We start from the raw sequence: 18,641 nt of genomic DNA, 5'->3' as shown, positions 1-18,641 counted from the left end.
TGGCTTCATCTGTTCCTGGCTTTTCTGGTATTGTCCACTGACATTTTAGATTAGGTTCAATGGGTTCAGTCCAAATGCTGAGCCAACTGGGTGACAAATTGTCACAGGTCTTTCCTGGCAGGTCTAGGGATTTAGCAACCCAGTTTCCCTGCTCAGACTGAGAACCTAGCTGTGGTGAGGCAGCTTGCCTGGGACACCCCACTATGAAACAGTAGGTAGAGAGGTGGGCACAGGGAAGAGCCCTTGCTCTTTGTCTCCCCTATTTACCAAGCAGAATGCACATTTGGTGTGAGGTGTCCCATGACAGGGGTGAAATCATTTAACCCTCTCACCCCTACAGCAAGGGGGGCACAGAGGAGAAATCATGACTGATTTCACCACCTCATCTCTATGCTCATGCAACTACTGACTGCTCTTTACTAAGGGCAGATCCTGCATAGGTCTAGTCCTGAGGGATTAAATCCATCAGTGCAGGTTATGGGCAGGTGCTCAAACATCTGGAAGATTAAACCTTGGCCTCTAGGCTCCATGTATATGCTGTGCCAGAAGAGAGATCAAGCTTAACAGCCTAGGTATTGTGCATATGGTATGCCAGCTGGGAGATTATACCCAGTGCCCTAAGTACCCTGTGTGTGTGTTCTGCACCAGACAGGAAATTAAAGTCGGGGTCTCAGGCTTCCTCATTACAGTCTGTCCAGGTCTCTAAAAAGTGTTTTCCTGAGGCATGTAAGCGTGACTTTCATATGCAGCATATTTGCTTGTTTGGGAGAGTTTGTGTACAGTGTATTTTTGTCTTGCCCCTGAATGTCCTTTGTGTGTTTGTGACTGTTTATATACATGGGGCTTTAGGGGCATCCTGCATGTATTTGTACATATGAACATACACTGTGATGAATATCACAGGGTACCCCAAATTTTTTTTTGGACTACCCTGCTCTTTGGGCAATCTGCCCAGCTCTCACCAGTCATGCCTTGATGTTAGTTAAAATACAGTGCAGGAGGCTGCCCTGGTCTTATTATAATGACCACCTGGATTGTGGTCCTGGCCTTATGGGCCAATTGCATGGCTCTGTACCTCCCCTACACCATGCCCCATGCCTTGCAGATGTTCTACCACTTGGTGATGCAGCCTGTCTCTGGGCCTTCCAACCCCTCGGCCTCTCTGTCGCACCAGGCCTCAAATCTCTCGGTCTCTCTGCACAGCCCTCTCCTGGGTTGCCAGACCCCTTGGTCTTCATCTCAGCCCCACTCATGTTGCCAGACCCGTTGGTCTCTCCTTCAGCCCCTCTCTGGGCCTTCAGACACCTTGGTCTCATACAACCACTCCCTTGGCTACCAGGCCCCTCGGTCTCCTCCCTGGCCTCTGGTCCCTTGTCCGAGGCTTTTTTTTGTTCTTCACTTTCTCAGCTGCTCTCCAGGCCCTCAGACCCATCTGGCTCTGCACTCTATTCCCGGCCCTTTGCTGGACACTTCCAGTCCTGCTATGCTTGCTGGGCCTCACTATGATCCTTAGGCCCCTCGCTGGGCTTCTAGACCTACACAGTCCTGATCTCCCTGGCCCCTTGCTGGGCCTCTGGACCCACATGGTCCCTGTCTCCCCTGCCAAGTGTTTTTCTGTTGGGGTGTGCTCCCTTAGACTTCCCCCTCCATGGAGTAACCCACAAGGCAGTGGGATCTGAGGTTTTCCAGTGCCCCAACCTCACCATTCGTGGAGTGGCCCATGTGTGGCATTTCATGGAGGCTGCCCTGCCACAGGCAGCCCCACCATGCTGACCAGCTCCAGTAGGGTGCAGTTTCAGGTCTTACCCAAGACCAGTCTTCAGGCCTACCTGATCTTGCTACCTGATGCCCTATGCCCCTCCTGGGCTGCTAACTACTGGCTCCCCTGGCACTGGCTCCATCTCTCATCCAAGTTCTCCATCTCTGTCCCCCAGCTCAGACCCCTTTCCTTGATTCCTCCTCATTAGATGGCCTAGCACCAGCCATCATCATGCTAGACTGTACACCCCTCGATCCCTTCCTCTTGACTGTGGCCACACAAGGACTTTTGGCCTCTCCTAGGCCCTGGCCCTGCCTCAGGTCAGTCAAGAACTCCAGGCTCTCATAGCTCTGGCAGTCTCTGCTGTGGTCTATTTCACCCTTTGCCTTCTCCTGGGTCCTGGCCATGCACAGGCCAGTTGAGATTCCCAGGGTCAGTCTGTTGGCTATCAGCCCCCTCATCTCTGTGGGTCTGCCCTCTCAGGCCCCTCCATAGATTGCTTTCTCTCTCTGGGGTCACCTGGAACCCTCTATAGTTCTTCCCATGCAGACCCTCCTTCTCTGGGCTCATCGGGACCCCTCAATGGGCCCCCTGTACTCTGCCCCACTTACTGGGTTCACCCAGCCTCCACCAGGTCTCTCAAGCACTATATCCACCAACTCTCAGCCCCTCTCTGGGCTCATCCAGCCTCACAGCAGGTTCCAGGCACTCAGCCCCCTTCTCAGGGCTCTGGACCCCCTTCAAAATGGGTCCCCCAGGAAACTCCTATATCCCCTTAGTGCCCACCCAAACCTCCAGATGTCATTCTCCTTGCTAGATTTCTCGAAGCAGCAGTCATCCTGTTGGGTGATGTTCCTACACTGGCTCTCAAGGGTCTGGGTTTACACCTTGTCCAAACCCAACCTGTCTCCAATCAGGTGACTCCCTTGATCAGGCCTAGCCTCAACTGCCAGCCCCTGGACCAGCTGACCCTGCAGTTAGCCCTGACCCCCACCTGCTGGAAGCTCAGCAGGCTACCTGTCCTCTTCAAGTTGTAAGGTTACCATATTTCCAGGTCCAAAAAAGAGGACACCTGTCATGGGTGGGGGGGTAGGGAGGGACAGGGGGAAATATGATGGTGGCAGGAGGCAATGACATTCCAGTGCCCTGCCCCTACCCATTCTGTTGTCCCTCACTAACAAGCCACAGCCCCCGGCCCTGCTGCTGCCCCTCACTCCAGACCCACTGACCTCAGCCCTGTGAGTGCTCCTCACTTCCAAACAGCAGTACCTTTCCCCCCGCACCCTGCTGGTGCCCCTCACTCCAGATCCACAGCCTCCTGGTGCTACCAGTGCCCCGCATACCCAACCCACAGTCACCCTTCCCATCCCCTGTGCCCATTGCTCCTGAACCACAGCCCCCTACCAGCCCACCAGAAGGTGCCCCTCACTCCTGACCCACAACCCCTTGCCCCCCCAGCCCTGCTGGTGCCCCTCATTCCTGGCCTGCAGCCTCTGTCCCACAGCCCTGCTGGTGTCCCACACGCTGGACCTGCAGCCTCTGCCCCCTCAGCCCTGTTGGTGCCCCTCACTCCTGACCCGTAGCTCCCGCATTGCGCATGCACAGGCACTCTCTCTCTCTCTCTCTCTCTTTCTCTCTCTCTTTCTCACCTGGGAGCTTGCCGGAGCCCATGTGGGGAGCATGTGACCCCCGACAGCCAATCACATTGCCCACTGCTGCCAGCCCCAGGCAGCCAGCCTGGGAGAGCAGAAAACCCAGACACTTGCTCTTATCTTAAAAACCTGCCCGGACACAGCACAGGGGGCCAAAAAAGAGGACATGTCTGGGAAAACCCGGACATACGGCAACCCTGTTCAAGTGGCAGGCACATCAAATGCCCTGCCACAATGAATATGCTTCAAGAGCACGTGTTTGATTGCATTAGTAAAATGTGGCAAATTTCATCTGCTGAGAATAGTGTTAGTTTTTGTGAGGTGTTCTATGTTCAGCTCTAAGTATATTTTGTAAACACACATATGTTTTATTTAGTGCATGCAGTTGTTTCATTTTCCTGTTTGTGGACAGAACAATTATATTCTTTGCAGGTGTAACGAATGTGTTTACTTTGTTGAAATTCCTTGTCTGTTTAAGTAGGTATCTGTTGGTGTTGATTTCTGCATGTGAAATATGTGCCTGCTCAAATCCTGGGGGTATATGTGAAACAAATGACTATTTTGTCTGCCTAGACAGTGTGTATATGTTGAATTCAGTACTGCACAAGTCTTTGTGGTCTCTAGAATCAACATGTACCTTGTGGTGAGGGCTTGTGTGCCTTCTTTGGGTGTAGCAAATGTATATTCCCTTTGTGTACCATATATAACAAGAAGGAGAGGGACACTGTGTGTAGTAGTAGTAAACTGTTCATAGTGTGTTTTTGTATAATGAGATTATGAAGGTTTTGTTTGTGCAGTATGTGTGCACGCCTTTTTGTGTCTAATGGCACAGGAGTGTTGAGTCTACATATTATTGAGATAACATAAAAGATGTCCATATATATTGTAATTTTTCAGAACTTCAAATAGCTACCATGGTTTAAATTCCTAAGTGTCCATCTAAGTGATATATGTCAAAACATCAGGAGGGATATTTAACAGATAATGTCAATGGAATGGAACAATGTCATGAGCTACTGCTTTTCTGATGCATTGCATGGCAGACTACATAAAAGCCAAAATGGTGAAGAGGAGCCACAAATGAAGTACAAAATGAACAAAACCAAACCAGGTTAAGTGGGGATGCTTGTTCTCAAATTGGGAGAAATTTGCCAGTGGAGAACATTTTATTTCAAGGTCTGTATTTCTATTTTACACCAATCAGGGATCTTCCCAGCCATTCCCTGAACTCAGTGCCCCTGGGATCAAGCCTCAGGTTGTCACATCATGTTGGAATCCAGATGCAGTGATGTGGACATTGGGATCCGGACACCTCCTCTCATTCACCCTGCCACTGCTCAAGTACTGCTCAAGCATAAGAGCTTAATTATTCCAATCTTTCTTATCAAGGACATTTTAAAACAGTTGTAGCATCATAGCCATGATTAAAGCACCTGCTGCTAGTCTCTGTAATTATCCAGTTTCCTCATTGGGAGCCAGATTATTGCCATGTTAGAATGCAGCATTCCTATTGCCACTTAAATAAGAGAGAGCCAAGCACCAATCTGCCTGGCTCCTGCTAATGCCATTCCAGATATTTAGGCATAAAAATGATTTCCTTCTGCCATCATATTAACCCTGGAGCAATGAACTCTCTCCGAGAAGTAGAACTGCATGAAAGAAATGGAATGGGGGATGAGAGAGAAGAGCGCTGCAAAGAGGTGTTGACAGAGGCTGGGGACAGAGCACTGCAGAGAGAAACAAGAAAGGGAGAATACTGCAGAACTAGTAAATGCTTGTGAGGTGTGTAAGTGGAACTCATCCCTTTTTCTCTGTCTTACTAATAGAAAACTCCATTGTCTCCATTTTTCCAGCCCTTCACCCAAACTTGTATTCAGCTGTTTTTTCTCTGCATTGCATTTGCCTCCATTGTGTGTCCTTTCAGCCAGCCATGCAATGCACTCATCTGCTGCGTAGATCCTTCTCTGTAGACCAGTGGCTCCCAACCTTTTTTTGCTGCGACCTTAAACATGCATCACGACCCCTGCCCCTGCCCCCACCACCAACTCATTCATGCCTGGCGGCACCAGCAGAGCTTGGACCGGGCCAGGATTGTGGGGGGCAGCAGCAGCGAGAGTCATGCGGACCATGTGCTGGGAGAGCCCTGCAGGCAGGAGGAGCAGAGGGAGGGGCAGACCCCGCCCCACAACTCTGATTTGAGTTGTGCCCCAAGGTTGGGAGCCACTGCTCAAGACAGTAGGTGGAGCCAGAATAAGGGGGCTCCAGATTTTTGATTAGCTTTACAGTGACCTGTGTGCCAGAATCCTCTTTTCTTGCTGCAGGGTCAACTAAGCACAGTAACCAATGTTAGAATGAATAAGGTAATCACTCATATTTGGGGTTGGGACAAATGGTTCCTATTTGTCAGGAGTGGCCTGGGATTGTTCATGACATCCAGAGGCAGCTATAAGGACTGACTATTTCAGGGACTTGCTTCAGTCTTCCTTTATCTGACACAGCCTCCAATTCAAATGTAAAACAGGAGGCAAATTGCCAGGCACTGTGCTTCTTTCTCTCTCTTCATAGCCAGTTGAGCTCTAGGAGCTTCCATCTGGACAGCATTGTCAGTACATGAGATATACCCAGGAAAGGTACCTGGGATTAGCCAGTGGGCATGCAAGCAGGGCAAGGACAAGAAGGGAGAGGCAGAGCTGGGAGGAGTATGCCAAGTGCCTGCTGCACTTACCAAAGCATCTGAGCTGCTTCCCCTGCAATGAAAAGAGAGATGACAAGATGCTGTGTAGCATTACAGGTTCATGGTGAAACTCTAGCTTAGCCCATTGAGTCTGTCATGGAACTTGGCTCATTACATTAGCATCCCAGATGCTTGGCCTTCACTTCCTGTCTGTTTTAGCAATCCATTTCTCACCACCCACCTTGTCTGTGACAGGCCCTCAAACCCTAGGACCCCAGAAACTGGATTGGCATCCTGGCCTCACTGGAATAAGCACCAAGCTTTGAAGCTGTCTCCAAAGCCTTTGGAGAGCCAAGCAGCTCTATTTTTCATGCAGAGATGTTGGAGAGTGCTATGGGAAAAGGTCAGGGGACAGGGTGGGAATGAATAGGTCACATAGTCCTTGGTTTAGGGCATAACAACATTGGTTCTTTAAGATCTCCAAGCCTGCTTTGTATAAATAAGCGTTTCTGACTGAGCTGCCTGGGAAAGAGTAGGGCCCAGCTTCCTGAAAATGGATGCTTGCAGCATTCCTCTGGGTTTGTTCTACACAGATGGGCCTTCTGCCTTGGTGTCCGATTGTTGACCTGCTCATCAACCAGACGGCCCCCTAAAATATAGTGCCTGGCATTTAAAAAAGCCCTTTAGTTACTGCATTGACCTTTGTCATGCAAAGAGAAGTGCTCCCCGAGCAGGGGCTACTCTTCTGCTGTCAGCACAAATCACTGGCTTGGATGCACTGGGAGCAGAGTTGCAGGCCTGGGCTGTGGGATTCGTTATTCTACCCAGCTGGGCCTGAGTGGGTTCTGGAAGCAAGTTATGCAGGGCTCATTACTAAAGAGTCATTTGGCCTTTTCCCCTCCCTGTTACTTTGCTTCATTGAATCTTAAAGGAAGAATTAATAAAAAAATAGGAATTAAACAAGTAATATGTGCCCGGCCCCCACTCCTCACCTCTCTGCTGCATATTTCAGCAAGAAAGAAGAGGAAGTGTGAAGGAACAGGAAGGAGGAGGCTGAGGCAGAGGGTAATTTACATTGTAAATAGAAGCTGAATGTTTCCCAGCTCTGTCCGCATCAATCACTCCCATTTCCTATACAATGTGGAATGATGAAGAAGAGTGGGCCTCCCTCCTTCTCCCCTTGGGGATGGAAACAGGCTCACTCTTTTCATCACCAAGAACTGCTCAGCGCTCAAAACATTTGTTGTTAATAGACATAGATGGTTTTAAATGCAAGCTTTCTGCTTCCGCTAGTTCAGCCTCTTGGGGTATCCCCCCATGGCCTACGGTGATGGCGATTCACTCTGCCTTACTTCCAGCTCTGTGATGGACAGACTGGCAATGCTGCAGTGCAGGCAAGTGCTCTGTCCCTAGTCTGAGTCTAGCTAGGCAAGTACTCGCATTCTCAACAATGCATGTTCTGTTGGGGTATTGGCAGTTTTCTTCTATTCCTTATAGTATCTGTAGCTAATTGTCACTCCTCATTGATTATGGGATAGATTTTTAAAGGCACAGTGGATAGGAAGATAACTGAGTTCCATTTATCTGTGAAAAGGGAGCCAGGTAAGGGTGTGAATGGATGGGCCAGTTAGTGTGCATGTTTCACTGCTAACTCTGCCCCTGCTCTGTTGGGGTGATGGAGCTATAGAAGACATAGAAATAGGAGAAGGAGCAGCTGGAGAAATAAACAAGGAACAAGAGTGGGGAGAAGAGTGAAGGAGGATTAGTGAGAGGAGGAGAAAAAAGCAGAGAAAGAGGCAGAGGGAAAGGAAGTAGGAAAGTGATTGAAGAGTTGTGTCTTTTGCTCTTTGCAGGAACCACTCGAGTGTGGTATAGCCCAAATAGCAGTGGGTACTGCATATAGACAATATGCAAAACCAAGCTGCAAGTATACATCACAGCTTTGGGTGGCTCTGTCATCTTCTAATATACTGAGCTCAGTGAGCACCAATAGATAGCTCACATACACTTCAAAGAGATACAACCTTACTCCTTTGTGCTGAGGAGTATTTAGAGTGTATAATGTGCTGACTGCTTGAAAAGATTTTACTACTAATGGGACTCTATCAGCAAATGCTTCATTCTGCAGGTATGGGTTTCCTATAGCTGGACCATAGGGGCGTCTGATACTGCAGACAGTTCTGTTGCTCTGGGACAGCCAAGGGGCTGGTATTGCTTAAAGCTTTCATGTGACTACTTTAGCACTGACCATATGGGTTGGGGGGCGTGGGGGAGAAGGGCAGGGAAGGGGTATAGCTTTTTTGCAGCTTCATTAATGTAATTGGAGCTGGGACATGTTCAGCACTAATCAAGTTATTTTCATAGAACAGCTAATCGCATGTTGTGTCCTTGGAGTGGTATTTCAGCCAGGAAATTCCTCTTGGCTGCAGAGGCTTTAGGTTGAACTGCAACTATACCACCTGGGGATGTGAGCTCATCAGTTTCTTTATGAGCTAAGCAATGTTGGGTCTGGGCAGTGCCCCCATGGGAGACTGATCCGGAAAACCCAAGCAGTGGAAGGAAGTGCTATTGATGATTCAACAGGCAGCGCTCTTCCCTCTGGTTATATTGGACCTTAGCCACAAAGCCACATCCTTTCATGACAGCTTTAGTGGCTCCCTACTCTTTTTGGGAACTGCTGTCACTTTCTCTTGCTGTCCATCAGTTTTGGAACTACAAGACTGAATTATGCCCCAGTGAATCTGTTATCATATCAACATTTGCAGTTTCTGAAAAGTTGGAATACATTTGCCTTTGTCTTGGAAAAGTGGGGCTGCCTCATGCCTGTTCATATACTGCTGATGTGCAACCCTGCCTTGGAGAACTAGCTACATGGAAAGCTTTTCATAAACCATTCAATTGAAACATGGGAAATATTTATGGTTACCATGGGAATATTTATTGTGCCTGTGGTTACCTAGGGATTTTAATGGGAAGAACTGTACCCAGGAAAAAGAGGATACTTTAACCTTTATTAGCAAATGGTGGGTACAGGTTGGGCAAAGTTTCTGACCCGTTTCTGGAGTTTCATGGGAATTGAGTGACTCAGTTGCAGGAATGGATCTGGAAGAGAAACAAATTAGCACTGACTGAGGGAGAAAAATCTCTTCAATGTTCCATGTTAAGAGAGAGAGACCCCTAGTGGTCGTCTAGAGAAAGGACACTTGCTTAGGCTCAAGTGTAGAGCCAGGCAAATAGTTTATTTTTGGCTCCTGCATGTAGGTGGACTGGAAATGAAATATCCTTGGCTTCCTTGGGAAAATGAAAAACTAATACTTCATTTTAAATCAACTGAAATGTTGCATTTTATTTTAGAGTGCATCTTTTGTTTTGTTTTTGTTTAGCCTGTCCTTTATTATATTTAGGCAAATTTTGAAACAGAATTATATTACAAAATAAGCCCCCAAAATGTTTCATGTTGAACATGTCAACATGTAGCACCTCACTATTTTCAATTCTCCTCTCCCCTTTCTTTTTTGGCTTAGCTGAATTCAGTGAATAGTTTCAGCAACTCCAAATTGAATTTTTGGAGAATAATCTGTTCATCTAAAAGCAATTGTCCCTCCTTAGTGGAGTTATTTATCTGAGTTTAGTCTCTTTGCTAGGAAGGACCTGGGATGTTTGCTGAAAGGGGTGTTGGATATTTGCAATCTGGAGTTAGCTCACTTATACAGTAGCTACTCTCTATCCCTAAACAGCTATATATTCTAACCTCAGCAGGGACCTTGGCCTGTGTGGGCTGCTGTATTCTTTGATGTCAGACTGCTCTGTCTGAGTTCATCATAGCAGTCACACTAAAATTGCTTAGGTACCAAGCAGAAGAAGGAAGAACAATAATAACTAGGAATCTGCTTTTGGAGTTTGTTTTGTTAGGGATTTTGGCACTTAGGTGGTGTGCCAAGGTTCTGCCTTCCACCAGGGCTATGGCACAATTGAAGTGAGGCCCGCTGACAGTCAGGAGAAATGGCTTGGGGTTATTTTGTGGGTCTGACACTGAGGGTGCATCCAGACAAGCATGCATGTGTGTTTCCCCAGGGACAAATAGCAGCGGTACATAGTTGTGCCACTGCTACATGTCCCCTGGGAACAGCTCTGCACCCACACTCTAGCATGTGGCAAATTGCCCTGGGTGAGGTATGGGAGGCTGAGCCAGCATTTGGACTGGCCCCAGCAGCCTTTCCTGGGGGTCTCCTGGGGCTCCAGTGGTGGCAATCTGGTAGCAGAGAGCCTGGCTGGCAGCTGGAGTGCAGCTCTGGCTGGCCAGGCTCCAGTTTCAGGCAGTGAGTGCTGTTGCCACATGCACCGCCCCACTTTTTTCTAGCATGGGTTTTTTTGACACTGGAATCTCCCAGTGTCAAAAAAAAGCCCCCACACTATAAACTAGTAGTGCAGGGAACACCTGCATGTGCAGTGTGCATGGTATGTGGCGCTGCAGACAGGTCTGCATATCACATGTGAATGCTCATCTGGATGTGTCCTGATGGGCTGTGTGTCCTTGGATGAATCATTCATCTCTGCAGACCTCAATTCCTCCTTCTGGAAAATGGAGCTAATAATACTGACTCACCCTTGTAGGCTAAGTACAGGAAGTCAAAAAGCTGAATCGATCAGTCCTCGCAGGTTAGTCTAAACTGCAGAAATTAAATTGAAACAGAACTGAACTGATTCATCCAAGGACACACAGCCCATCAGGACACGTCCAGATGAGCATTCACATGTGATATGCAGATCTGTCTGCGGTGCCACATACCATGCGTGCTGCACATGCAAGTGTTCCCTGCACTACCAATTTATAGTGTGGGGGCTTTTTTTTGACACTGGGAGATTCCAGTGTCAAAAAAACCCATGCTAGAAAAAAGTGGGGCGGTGCATGTGGCAACAGCACTCACTGCCTGAAACTGGAGCCTGGCCAGCCAGAGCTGCACTCCAGCTGCCAGCCAGGCAGCTATCTCCAAAGAGGAGTATACCTCTACTGCTTGGGCCTGTAGGGGGGCTGTTAGGAAAGCTAAGGCAGACATAGAGCTAGGACTAGCATCCAAGATCAAAGATAATAAAAAGTCCTTTTTCAAATATATAGGGAGGATGAAGAAGGCACCGGGAAATGTGGGGCCCCTGCAAGGTGCGCTGGGCAATCTGGTGGTTGCGCCAGAGGAGAAGGCAGACCTCTTTAACAAATTCTTCACCTCTGTTTTCTTGTGCAGGGACTGGGACTCCCCCACCGTGTTTCAAGACAGACTCGAGGGGAATGCTTCAAGACCTAAGGTTGAGGAGGACTGGGTTAGAGTGCTTCTGGAGGGGCTGGACGTGTTCAAGTCAGCAGGTCCAGATGCTCTCCACCCCAGGGTGTTGAGGGAGCTAGCAGGGGTTATTGCTGGGCCCTTGGCACGGCTTTATGAGCGCTCGTGGTGCTCGGGCCAGGTTCCAGATGATTGGAAGATGGCCAATGTGGTCCCCATCTTTAAAAAAGGGAGGAGGGAGGGAGGACCCGGGCAACTATAGGCCCATCAGTCTTACCTCAATCCTGGGGAAACTCTTTGAGAAGATCATCAAGGAGCACATCTGTGATGAGCCGGCATTGGGGATGATGCTCAAGGGCAACCAGCACAGTTTCATTAGGAGCAGGTCATGTTGGACCAACCTGATTGCCTTTTACAATCAGGTCACAAAAGCATTGGATGCAGGTGTGTTTAGTTCTGGGCACCCCACTTCAAGAGGGATGTGGACAACATTGAGAGGGTCCAGAGGAGGGCCACCCACATGATCTGGGGACAGCAGGGCAGACCCTACAATGAGAGGCTACGGGACCTGAACCTGTTCAGCCTTCACAAGAGAAGGCTGAGTGGAGACCTGGTGACCGTCTATAAACTCACTAGGGGGGACCAGAAGGGGTTGGGGGAGACCTTGGTTTCCCTAGCGCCCCCCGGGGTAACAAGGAATAACGGCCACAAGTTGTTGGAGAGTAGGTTTAGATTAGAAATCCGTAAGAACTACTTCACAGTTAGTGCAGCTAGGATCTGGAACCAACTTCCAAGGGAAGTGGTACTGGCTCCTACCCTGGGGGTCTTTAAGAAGCGGCTCGATGCCTACCTGGCTGGGGTCATTTGAGCCCAGTTTTCCTCCTGCCCAGGCAGGGGGTCGGACTTGATGATCTACAAGGTCCCTTCTGACCCTACTTCTATGATCTATGACTATGATTTACCTTTGATTCAGGAAATGTGGCCACATGCCTGCAAGTGGTTCAGGCCAGAAGCCAAGAGGTGCTAGAGCACAGCTCTCTGGCTGTGTGTTTACTTCCTCTTCCTGCTGCCCCTGAGGCCTCTGGGATTTGCAGTCCACAATTACAGCAGCAGGACTATGCAGGGTTGCTCATTACTTCCTCTTCCTGCTTCCAGTTGCCTCTGGGATGTGTAGTCCATAGTTGCAGCAAGCACAGGGGTGGGCAATTATTTTGGGTGGGTGGCCGCTTACTGAACTTTGGTGAGCTGTCAAGGGTCCTGCCCCTTGACAGGTGCCCTGTCCCCTGTTCACCAATTTGTGACTGGATGTCCTGCCCCCTAACCACCTGACAGTTACCACCAGATGTCCCTCCTCTTGCCCCCAGAAGTACTCCTTTCAGCAAGAGGTTTTGCCATCTCAGAACCAGAAAAATACCAAATTATATTATAAAAATTGAACATCTACAATATTCATTAATTTGATTACTAAAAATATTTTTGCCCAGATTTACATGTGTTTGTGTAGTGTACATAGAGGTTATTGCACAATAGCTTAAAATGAAGTCTTACTCTTGTATATTGTGGGGGCAGTGGGTGTGTGGGGCAGATAGGCGTAGGGTGAGGGAGCATGTGGGAGTATGTGCGCCTGTGTGGGGTGTGGGTAAGTATGAGGTCTGTGGGGCGTTGTGTGTGGGGGGGAAGGGTGGCTGGAGTGTGTGAGATTATGTGGGTGTGGGGATCTGCGTGTATGGCAGTGCAAGGGAGGGTGTAGGTACACATTTATGGTGGGGGGTGCCTGTGGGACTCGCCCTATGAACACATACACACTCCCTCCCTCCCTGCACACACACATACACACACACACACACACTCTGTCCCTCCCTCCCTGCAGACACAGATGTGAGCACACCCCTCCTGCTCCTGGCCCCAGGGTACCAGCACAGGATGGCTGCTCCCATGGCCTGGTGATGTAGCCAGGAGCCACATGGTGCTGAAGTGGCCATCAGGAGGTGGGGAAGCAGGGAAATGGCAGTTACAGGCAGGGGTGAGTGGCAATGAGTGGGCACATGGGAGGACAATGACAGCTGGGCAGGAGTATGGGGCTTGTGCTGGTGTCGCAGGGCCAGCAGCGGCAGGGCCCAGAGCGGGGTGGCAGGAACAGAGGGTCTGGCACCAGCTGTGCTGGAGTGGGGGCAGGGTTCCTGTGCTCCTGCTGCCCTACTCTGGGTCCTGCTGATGCTGGCTCCCTGACACTGGCACAGGCCCTGTGCTCCCACCCAGCTGTCACTGGTCTCCCATGTGCCCGCTTTCTGCCACTCACTTCCACCTGTAGCTGCCATTTCCCTGCTTCCCCGCCCACTGATGGCCACTCCAGCACCATGTGGCTTCTGGCTGCATCGCTTTGACCACAGGACTCAGCAGGAGCCAGTCCGGCCCAGCCCTGAGGACTGGGGCAACCACCCGCGGTCCTCCCCTGCCTCCCCCACTTCTTATCTGAGTTTCCTTCTCCAGTTCAGAGAGGCAGGAACAGCCCTAGGGTCACAGGCCAGAAGCTCTGCTAGGCACGGGCTTCCAGCTGGGGGGGGCGGAGCTGGGCCAGCCTTGCTGCTGGACTTCCGGTCCTGCTATCAGTTTTCCCAGGGTCCTACTGTCCCTTGCTCCTGTCATATTTAGTAGGCAGCCAGGAGCAGATAAATATTCATTTTTTAAATTTTTTAGGAGCCCTACGGGCCATATTTTGCCTGCCCCTGAGCTAGCGGTAAGTTTGAGTGGGGGAAGGAGTGTTTAACTCCTTTCCCTGACCACAGACCCCAGCTGGGGTTTGCCTGGAGGGAACGGTCCCACCCCCCAGTAGACTGAGCTATATCCCCAGCTGGACTTGCCCCCCACCCCCTTGTCAGCCAGCCCTCACTGCTCCAGCTAGGGAGCAGAGGGGTGGGGCCAGGCCTGCTCTCTGGAGCAGACAGCACAGTCTAGCCCAGGGCTGCAAAGCATGCTGGGATGCTGGAGGACTCTGATTTAACTTGAACCAGGAAGGGGACAGAAGTCTCATAAACCCAGCTTGTAAGTCTGATACTACATCGAACCAAGTTTATCTTAAACCAGTTTCAGCCATTTTGAAATGGGTTTATGTGCACTGAGCTTCTGTTCTGTTACAGGTTTAAATGTGTTTCCAATCACTTACACTGGTTTATGTGTAACTTCTGTCCCTAGCCTTAAAGAACATTGAGAATTTGTTACAGAAAATGCAATGGAAAAAGACAATCGAGACCTCTTTGGCAGAGGTCACCGATACCCCATACAAAGGTCTTCCTTACCCTCCATGCCTTTGCTAGAGCTATTTGTCCAGCTGTGCACACTGGTCCTTTATGCTGCCACAGTGTTACGAATGGACTCATCTCACAGCTCACTTTGCAACAACATTCCGTCATGTCCTATTATTCCAGCTCAGTGATGTTGGGATGTTCAGTGTCCTGGATTCAGGAGGTGGAACTGAGTGATCAAAAGCATAATGATTCTGCAAAAGCCTAGGCAGGAGTAAGCTCTTCTCAGCAAAATCCCCTCCAGTGCAGCTGTTGTTAGTTGTATCATTTATTCACACACAAACTTATTAAAACATAGGCTGCCACAGCACAAAGCAAAAACTGTGCACAAACAGGAAAGAAGCAGATGGGCTTTGAAGAAGCACGTGCTCCTGGACTATGCATCTGCAACAGGGATGGGAGGAGGACATTGGGTTTCAGTTTTGCAAGTCTCATTAACACTGTGGCAAGCAGCAGAATCTGAACTCCTGGTTGAGAGCTGGCAGAAAGTTCCCCAGGGAGTTCAGACTGCAACATCTCATTAAGTCCTTATTGAGTTTCATTCTCCCTATAAACCTTGTACCCAGTAGGGCTGTGCAAAGCTTTGAGAGCTAATTCGATTCAGAGGAGATTCGGCCTGATTTGGTGGTCAAATCTCCAAATCCGAATTGAATCAGGGGATCAATAAAAAGATCCAAATTGATTCCAACCTCTCTGAATTTTCAGAAAAGATTTAGAGAGCTTCAGTCCTCGCCCACTGCAGCAGGGAGCTAGAGCCAGACTCGGAGCTGGTAAGTAGGGGGCGGGGGAGGGGGAGCTGGAGGAAGGGGACCATGGGGGGACCCCTGCCAGGCCCCATCTCTTGCCCGCTCCCCCAGCCCCACCTATGGCTGCCCCACCTGTCCCAGCTCCTGGTACTTAAAAAAAAAAAAAAAAAAGCTCCGACGCACCAGGTGCTGCTGGGGGAGGCAATCCCCGCTGCTCCCCATTGCCCCATGCTGCATGGGGGGCTCTATCATGAGTCCTCCGACCCCCTCCCCGCCTACTCTCCCATGGCTGCCCCTCCTACCCCAGCTCTGGCCCTTTAAGAAAAAAAAATATAACCCTCCCCCAGAACTTACCAGCTCCTCCAGGAGCCTTGGGGCTTCAGGGGGCTTGTCAAAGAGCCCCCCACATGGTGTAGGGCAGCAGGGATCACCCCCCACCAGGCAGGAACCGGTGAGTGTGGGCTTTTTAGGGTTTTTTTTTCTTAAGGGGCCAGAGCTGGGGTGGACAGGGCAGCCATGGGCCAGGGGGCTCATGGCAGAGCCCCCCCATACAGTGTGGGGCAGTGGGGATTGCCCCCTCCTTCCCGCAGCACCTGGTGAGTTGGGGCCTTTTTTTTTCAAAAAGCTGGAAGCTGGAGTGGGTGGGGCAGCCATTGCCAGGCTGGGACAGCAGGCGGGAGATAGGCCTGGGTGATTTGGAGATTTGGCGATTCAGTGCCTTGGGTTCACTTTTTGGCACATGGGACATGAAGCGCAAAACCTCCCCACTTCCCGCAACAGTCCTGGCCAAAAAAACTTGCCCGAATGCAGGTTTCTGTTTTGTCCCTGCCCAAATGTCCACCCATAGGAAGCTCATAAGCCACCTTCAATAAAGCCTGTGGATATCGCCGAGGTACCAGCAAGTGTACGACTTCCCCTCCTTTAGGCTTCCCTTGCTCAATTCAGTACAGGAGGTCATTTCTTACCTTGAACCTTGGTGTTGTCTTCATCAGCTCCGGTCATAATACCTCGCCATTTCATTGAGTCAGGTGTTCCTGCAAAGCATACTGAAAATCTGCCTCCCGACTCTGCTCCAACCGCAAATGTTCGTCTTCCCACAAATGTGCGACTTCCACCTCTTGTTCAGCCTCTTCTTTGGGAGAAGTTTATTCGGTTTCACCCATGAATCCCTCAGCCCTCGGGTCACCTTCCCATCCAGCCTCAGGCTTCCCAGTCTCCCAGGGCCTCCAACAGCAACTTTCTGTCATCTCAGTCCCCTCCTTTTGCCTCACGTTGGCTCTCTTTCAACAACTGTGGCCAGTCGCAGCCCAGTACTACTGGGTAGGGTAAGCGCTCAGCGACCCCAACTAGCATCTGGCAGGTCCTATTGCCTACTTGTAGGATGACCCCCACTCTGTCAATTTCGATGGACTCCCTGCACCAACATTGCACAAGTATGCAGTCCGCCATTTCCCTCTCTCTTGCCGGTAATACATCGCTCCGCACCATGGTCTGCAATGAGCCTGAGTCCAGCATAGCCCATACCTTTTTTCCCTCCATTGTCACTTCCACCGTCAATGTGGGTGGCTTGTCTCCCACCTCAGAGCCACCTCTGGCTCCGAAGCCACACATCCCAACCCCCAATCGTTGATTGTGGGTGGATGCTCCCGGTCACGTTGGCTAACAGTGCCTGTTGTCTTGCAGCTTGGTCCTGTAGGCCTTGTATTGTTTGGCGTAGCCAATCCAAGACTTGCTTCTGTGACTCTGGGTCCGGGGTTAGCGTCTGCTCTCATTTCTCTGGTTTCTCTGTGGACCCAAGGGTTCTTTCCCTCATACAGGCAAACCAGCATCCTATGATGCATACTGCCATATGAAAAGTTTCTGGCCAATGCAGCATTGTAACAGGGGCTCCTCTTTGGGGTCCATCTAGTGGTGGCCCCACCCACCTGTTATGGGCCAACTACACACCTTCTCATCTGCCATACCTTGTTGTTAATTGATTAATAGATGTAATTATGTGGGAGGCTGCCCATTTCTTGCCCCGATGCCAGGGGACGCTATCTGCGGCTCCATTCCTCCCCTACTCCACAGCCCAAGCCTCGCAGATGGTATTTCTAAATTCCTCTTTATGTTGGGGTCTAGGCCACTGTGGGCCTACCCCTTTTCTTTCTAGCTAGGCCTGTCAGTCAAAAAAAACAACAACCCACTAATCAGGGTTTGACTCCCAGGCTCTAGCTCTCAAAAAAAAAACCTCACTCAGGCTCCTGCCCCTCTGTGGCACTGGGGTCTACTCACCCCTGAATATTGCGCCCTCTCTGGCACTGGGGTCAGCTCACCCCCGAATACTGTGCCCTCTCTGGCACTGGGGTCCCCACACTGCAGTGGGCCCCCAATGAGGTCTCCTCCTTCCCCAAATAGCCTCACCCAAATCACCGATGTTAACATTAAGCAAGGGAGGCAACATGCCTGCTTACTTTAGATGATCATGAAGATGGCTCTGGGCATGGTGTAGTCTTCCGACGGAGACTGAAGGTGCAGCAGCGTACTCATTGGGAGTCCGTCTCTCTGCTGCCCCTCTGTCCTTCTCCACTCGCCATTTGTAGGGTCCCGGCCTTCCTCTTCCTGTCACCTGACCGGCTGGCAGGGCTTGCGCCTTAATCCCTACTTGACTGGCCGGCCGTGACTGGAAGGTTCTGGACATAAGGGGCCACCCTGTCTCTTAGTAACAGGGTTAGGGTTCCCTATTACAGGGACAGTGATTCGAATCACCAAATCGAATCACTGTTCCCTGAATCGGCCGAATCCGAAGCAAATGCTAGCTGCTTCGCGCAGGCCTAGTACCCAGCTCTTTCCCCTCTCTTAGCTGTCTTTCAGTGTATTTAGTCCTAATGAGTACTTCTGTGCCAGTGATTCTCAACCAGGATGTCATGAGATCCCTTTAAGGGTGCCACGCAATACTAGTACTTTTAGGTATACAAACATTCACGCGCGAGTCACAAGATAAACCCGGAGACTTCAAATACAAATCCATCGTGTCAGATACATTCTGACCTGCTGTGGTGTTTTTGAGTTCATTGCAACAGAAGAATTGTTCTAATATTTTTCTGTAGTCAAAAATCAAATAAAGCCAAGAGCTAGCATTTTCCAAGGGTTTTTTGAGTCTAGTGAGGGGTACCTGGAGTCTAAAAAGTTTAAGAACTACTGCTCTATACAAAGCATTCTTTCTTTTTCATTCTGAATGGAAAACTACCCA

The sequence above is a fragment of the Alligator mississippiensis genome, chromosome 11, assembly GCF_030867095.1.
Source record: "Alligator mississippiensis isolate rAllMis1 chromosome 11, rAllMis1, whole genome shotgun sequence".
Lineage (NCBI taxonomy): Eukaryota > Metazoa > Chordata > Crocodylia > Alligatoridae > Alligator > Alligator mississippiensis.
This window is presented reverse-complemented; position numbering follows the sequence as displayed.